We start from the raw sequence: 6,991 nt of genomic DNA on the forward strand, positions 1-6,991 counted from the left end.
AGAAGCTGGGTTATATGAAGAAATAATGTGGCATCAGGATTGGAGGAAGACTCATTAACCACCTGTGAATGCAGATGATACAACCTTGCTTGCTGAAAGTGAAGAGGACTTAATACATTTACTGATGAAGATCAAAGTGCACAGCCTTCAGTATGGATTACATCTCAATGCTAAGAAAACAAAAAATCCTCACCACTGGACCAATAAACAATATTCTTATCAATGGGGAAAAGATTTAGTTGTCAAGGACTTCATCCTTCTTGGATCAACTATCAACACTCACGGAAGCAGTAGTCAAGAAATCAAATGACGTATCTGCTGCACAAGACCTTTTTAAAATGTTGAAGAGCAAAGATGTCAGTTTGAGGACTGAGGTGCACCTGACCCAAACCATGGTATTTTCAATAACCTCATATGCATGCAAAATCTGGAAAGTAAATAAGAAAGAATGTAGAATAATTGATGCATTTGAGTTATGGTGTTAGAGGAGAATATTGAAAGTGCCATGGTCTGCCAATAGAACCAATATATGCATTTTGGACGAAGTGCAGCCAGAGTGTTCTTTGGAGGTCAAGATGGCCACACTTCGCTTCTCATACTTCAGACATATTGTCAGGAGGGACCAGTTGCTGGAGAAGGATATCATGTTTGGTAAGGTGGAGGGTCAGAGAAAAAGAAGAAGACCTTAATGAGATGGATTGGCCAAGTGGCAGCATCAATGGACTCAAGCGTGGCAAGAGTAGTAAGACTGGTCCAGGATCAGGCAGTGTTTCGTCTGTTGTGCAAAAGGTCGCTATGAGTCAGTACCAACTCGATGGCACCTAACAACAACATTGGGCAAAATACTGAATGTCTCAGGAAGTATCAAAAAAAGAAGCACTGCACCAAAAAGAACTGGTCAACATTCAATCATTTCAAAAGGTTGCATATGATCAAGAACTGATAGTATTCATGGAAGATATCTAAGCTGCACTAAAGACATTGTTGAAAAACAAGACTCTAGGAATTAAAAGAATACAATCGAAATGCTTCAACAATCTGATATGGCTAGACAGTCACTCACCCATCTATGCCAAGAAATTTGAAAGTCACCTGGCCAATCCATTCCAAACAAAAGAGATCCTGTGGAACATGGAAACCATTGAACAGTATGATTAATAACACATTCAAGTAAAATCATACTGAAGAGATTTTTTAAATGGTTGCAGCAGTATACTGATAGGGAGCTGCCAAAAATTCAAGCTGGATTCAGAAGAGGATGTGGAACTAGGGATATCACTGCTGATGTCATCTGGATCTTGGCTGAAAGCAGAGTATATAAGAAAGGTGTTAACTTGTGCTTTTTTGACTATACAGAAGTGTTATACTGTGTGGATCATAAAAAACTATGGATAACATTGTGAAGAATGAGAATTACAGAACACTTAATTGTGTTCATACAGAATCTGTACATAGAATACAAGGCTGCCATTAGAATAGAACAAGAGGATACTGAATAGTTTAAAATCATAAAAAGTGAACATCAGAGCTATATCCTTTAACCATACTTACTCAATAAATATACTGAGCAAATTATATGAGAAAATGGATCATGGCAACAGAATTGAAGGAAGTCTCATTTACAACCTATGATATGCAAATGATACAACCTTGCTTGCCAAAAGTGAGGAGGACTTGAAGTACATACTGTTGAAGATCACAGACTCCAGCCTTCAGTATGGATTGCATGTCAATGCAAAGAAAATGAAAATCCTCACAACTGGACCAATAAATAATATCATGATAAACAGAGAAAAGATTGAAGGTGTCAAAGACTTCATTTTACTTGAACCCACAATCAATACTCATGGAATCATCAGCCAAGATATCAAATGACATATTGCATTAAACAAATCTGCTGCAAAAGATTTCTTTAAAGTGATAAAAAGCAAAATGGTCACTTTAAGGACTGAAGTCAGCCTCACCCAAGCCACGGTATTTTCAGTCATCTCATATGTATGGGAAAGTTGGACAATGAATGAATAATAGAAGACTGGATAAGAATCAATGACATTTGAATTATGGTGTTGGCAAAGAATATTGAAAGTACCATGGGATCCCAGATGAATGAACAAATATATTTCAGATCAGAGGGTGGTAAGACTCTCTAGTGTTTTGGACACATTATCAGGAAGTTCCAGTCCCTGGAGAAGGACATTATGTTTGGTAAAGTGCAGGGTCAATGAAAAAGAGGAAGACCCCAAAGAGAAAGAGTGATACAGTGACAGCCGTAAAGAGCTCAAGCATAATAAATGTGAGGACAGGCAGGACTGGGCGATGTTTCATTTGTATTGCATAAGGTCTCTATGATTCAGAAGCTATTCGAGGGCATATAACAAGGACAACAACATGAAAGAATAAATGTATAAGATTCTGTGGACACAATTTTAAACCACCTCAGAAGATAGTTGGGCAGGATCAAGGAAATACAAATATGTTTTATTTGTCTTTATGGAAAAAAAAAAATGTCCAATTCTACTGGGATGCATAAACTTAAGAATCAGACACCTTCAGAGTTAGGACAAACTCTCAGAGTTAAGACAACAACTTTCATTTTTCTTTAATAAAAGGAGCCTGTGTGGTGCAAGGGTTAATTGCTTGCCTCCTAACCAAAAGTTTGGTGGTTCAAAACCACAACTGCTGTGTTTGAAAAAAGATCTGGCGCTTTGTTCTCATAAAGATTATATACAGCCTGGGTCAGTTCTGCTCTGTTACATGGGATAGCTATGAGTCAACTGGACACCGTATAACAACAATGACAATGGTGTATTTATGGTCAGCATTGAAATTTGGACATAACTTCACCTTTCCAATGCCCATGTTTCCAATGAACCAGTTCTTTGGGAGACATGTACTTTATGGGAAATGTGTGTGTTAACAGAAATGACATTTAATTTCAAGCCCCATTAGTAACATACAAAAAAAGTGGAGAGCAAGGTAAGCCAGGATGGTAAAGGACAAAAGTATTTCATTTCCATTTACTTAATATAGTGTATAAAAGTTATAGAAAAGATAATGTTAAGCAGTTGCCAACTTAAAATAGAAAGGTATATAGCAAAGAACTTGAAGCTTGTTAGTAGTTTCACACTTAGAGCTTAAATATTTCATTTTTTAAATTTTTTTGTTGAGATTATGATTTGTTTGGTTTTTCTTTTATTGTGAATTGAGTGATAGTTTCCATGGGAGAACACTGGCTTTATGACATTGTTTCATTACAATGCTTACAATCTCCTCCATCTCTGTGCATCATCCTTCAACAGTATTTGCTTCTATTTTGTTTTTTTGGTTCTTTTGGGGGGGAGGGATGTACACAAAAACACTCAGGAATATAGAATAGTTTAAACAACCAGGACACATTCTGCAAGCCTGCCTCCTGGTCGCCAGACCTCAGTCTTTCTCTTTCCACGAGTCTAGAGTCCTCAGCTGCTCCCTCTCTCCGTGTCCTCATCTCTGGTGTTGTTGCTTCTCTGGATAGGGTCCCGCATTTGGCTTGTGCTCTTCTCCCTTGGTGGTCCTGGGGTCCTTTGTTTCTGGATTGTAAGATTAACTACTCCCCCACTGTTGTTTCAACATTTCTACCTTTTTCAATTGTGACAGTCGCAATTAGACATGTTAACAATTACTTTTGAATCATAAGAATCTTACCCTGTCTATTTTTACCAGACCCATCTAGACAAGATGAAAACTGTTCCATGGGGACTTACCTTTCCCTGAACACTCTTAAATTAAACTCCCTCTTGAAACCTTGTAAGCCAGTCACTTCCTGCTTTTATCGCCCCCTCATTTTAGGCAGCCATTATCTTAACTTGCCTGTTGCTATCTACCCTGTATACAGAGGGGGTAGGATTGATATTTGATGTAAAGACTCCTTCCCTCTCAGTTGGCATTCTGAGCCACTACAGCCATATGTATATGTCAGGTTCATCAAATTGTAGCGATTTACACTTGTTTCTTTTATTAAAAATTGTTTTTTTTCTTCCTTTCATTGAGTTCTGATCATCCAGTCATCAAGGCTAGGTCAAATGGGTACTATCTGCAAGTTTGGACATTCTTGTGCAAGTCCCCTCACTTCATATCAGCTGGATGCTTCACTCTCAGCTCTAGTCTTCCATGCCTATGTGCTTGTCTATGGGCTCAGGAGTCTCCAGGTTTCACCACACTTAGGACCAACCAGGCCTTCCTCTTCTTTCTCTCATCTCCAGTTCTACAGGAGTCTCATCTCCAGGTCTACGGGAGTTCTAACATTGTTGAACTCAGCCCATTTCTTCATTGCTCCCTTTCCCCTCTTCCATTTACCAATAAACCAATGTGGTCGCCAACAAGTTTATATGTCTGCTCTTGTGTTTCCTTTGAGTTTCTGTCTTGGAGAGGGGTTTATACTGAAGAGACTTGATTGCTTGCCTTGATGGCTCCCAGGCAAACAACTTGCTTGTTCTTGTAGTAGCCATTCAGATTTCTATTTTTGTTTGGTATTTTTCCTGCTCGTCTTTCTTTCAAGAAGTATCTTCTGTTGCTCTAGCTGTTCCAGGCTGGTCTGCTTGTCCTCTCTAGTGGGACTGTCACACCTCAGAAGATTCTGAATGGGTTTCAGGATTCTACCTTAGGTCCTATATACTACAAAGGCTCCACAAGAAGCCTATTTCACTGACAAGTTCTAGAATCCCTTTTAGGTATTCCAGTCAGGCTGAAGAGGAACTTACAAGTTTTTTGTAATCATGTTTCCCGATATTCCTTTCTATCCCACTCAAGTGTCTATTATACAAAAGTAGGCAAGGGAAACCAATATTCATAGGACACTCAAGCATCTTAACATTATTTCCCTCTTCAGACTATGCCTTGATCCCTGTATCACAGAGCCCTGTTGTTCCAAGAGAGATTATTGTTTTTAAAGCTAGCATTTATATAATATAGACCAGGTGTTGGCAAACTACAGTTGGCTTGGGAAATTCAGCTCACAGCCTTTTTAATAAGTTGTTGTTGCTGTTGTTGTTAAGTATTGTCGAGTTGGTTCTGACTGATAGTGACCCTGTATGGGGTTTCTGAGGAGTGGCTGGTGAACTTGAACCACCAACCTTGTGGTTCAAACCTACGTTGCAGTCCAGTGCATTAACCAGTTGTTGTTTTTAGGTGGCATGAAGTCAGTAATGACTCATAGTTACCCTATGTCCAACAGAATGAAACACTGCTGGTCCTGTGCCAGCCTCATAATCCTTGCTATGGTTGAGCCCATTGCTGCTGTCACTGTCCCAATCCATATCTTTGAGGGTTTTTCTCTTTTTATTCTACCTTCTACTTTACCAAACATGAAATCCTTCTCCAGGGACTGGTCCCTCCTGACAATATGTCTGAAGTATAAGAGATGAAGTCTAGCCATTCTGACTTCCAAGGAGCACTCTGGCTGCATTTCTTCTAACACAGATTGGTTTGTTCTTTTGATAGTCTATGGTTCTTTTAATATTCTCCTCCAACACCATAACTCAAATGCATCAATTCTTCTTTGATCTTCTTTATTCACTGTCCAATTTTCACATGCATATGACGTTATTGAAAATACCATGGCTTGGGTCAGGCATATCTTATTACTCAAACTGACGTATTTGCTCTTCAACACTTTACAGAGGTCTTCTACAGAAGATTTACCTAATGCAATACATTGTTTAATTTCTTGACCGCTGCTTCCATGAGTTCTGATGATTGATCAGAGCAAAATGAAGTCTTTGATAAATTAAATATTTTCTCCATTTATATGGATGGTGTTTATTGGTCCAGTGGTGAGGATTTTTGTCTTCTTTACATTGAGGTGCAATCTATACTGAAGACTGTGGTCTTTGATGTTCATCAGTAAGTATTTTAAGTCTTTTTGGATGAATAGTTGTTTTATTTTTGCTTTTTCAGTTATACTCATTTCTTTATCTATTATCTCTGGCTGCTTACACAGTACAACAGTTGAGTTGAATAGCTTCAACAGATGCCTTTTGGCCTGCAAAGACAAAAAGATTTACTATGTGGTCCTTTACAGGAAAAGTTTGCCAATCTTTATTGTAGATTAAAGAATGGAGATACACAAGTGTTCATATCTTTGTTACAATAATTCCTAAACTTTTATCACACATTTCTGGGCCTCAGAGACAGAACCAAGAGAAAAGATGGTGATCAAAAAACTTCAAAACACATGTAATTATTCATGTATTCATTATGCAAATCTTTATTACGTTCTTGCTAAATTTAGACTGTGGCACTGTAGGATAAGCACTGGACTGGTAACTGCAAAGCTGGCAGCTGAAACCCACCAACCCGTCTTAGAAACCTCATACAGGGTCACTATGAATCAGAACCAATTTGACAATATTCAACAACAACAAATTTAGGGTAATATGACTAAAAGTTAATCATAAGTATTTCCTCTGTCAACACCATAACTTAAAAGTATCAATTCTTCTATGGTCTTCCTTATTCACTGTCCAGCTTTCGCATGCATATGAGGTTACTGAAAATACCATGGCTTGGGTTAGGCACACCTTGGTCTTCAAGCTGACATCTTTGTTCCTCAACATTTTTAAAACGTCTTGTGCAGCAGATTTGCCTAATGCAATGCATCCTTTGATTTCTTGACTGCTGCTTCCATGAGTGTTGATAGTTTATGCAAGAAGAATGAAGTCCTTGACAAGTTCAATCTTTTCTCCATTGATAAGAATGTTGTTTATTGGTCCAGTGGTGAGGATTTTTGTTTTCTTGACATTGAGGTGTAATCGATACTGAAGGCTGTGCTCTTTGATTTTCATCAATAAGTATTCTAAGTCCTCTTGACTTTCAGCAAGCAAGGTTGTATCATCTGCATATCACACGTTGTTAATCCAATCCTGATGTCACGTTTTTCTTCATATAACCCAGCTTCTTGGATTATTTGCTCAGCATACAGGTTGAATAAGTATGGTGAAAGAATACAACCTTG

Source organism: Chrysochloris asiatica, unplaced genomic scaffold, assembly GCF_000296735.1.
Source record: "Chrysochloris asiatica unplaced genomic scaffold, ChrAsi1.0 scaffold00043, whole genome shotgun sequence".
In the NCBI taxonomy this organism is placed as follows: Eukaryota; Metazoa; Chordata; class Mammalia; order Afrosoricida; family Chrysochloridae; genus Chrysochloris; species Chrysochloris asiatica.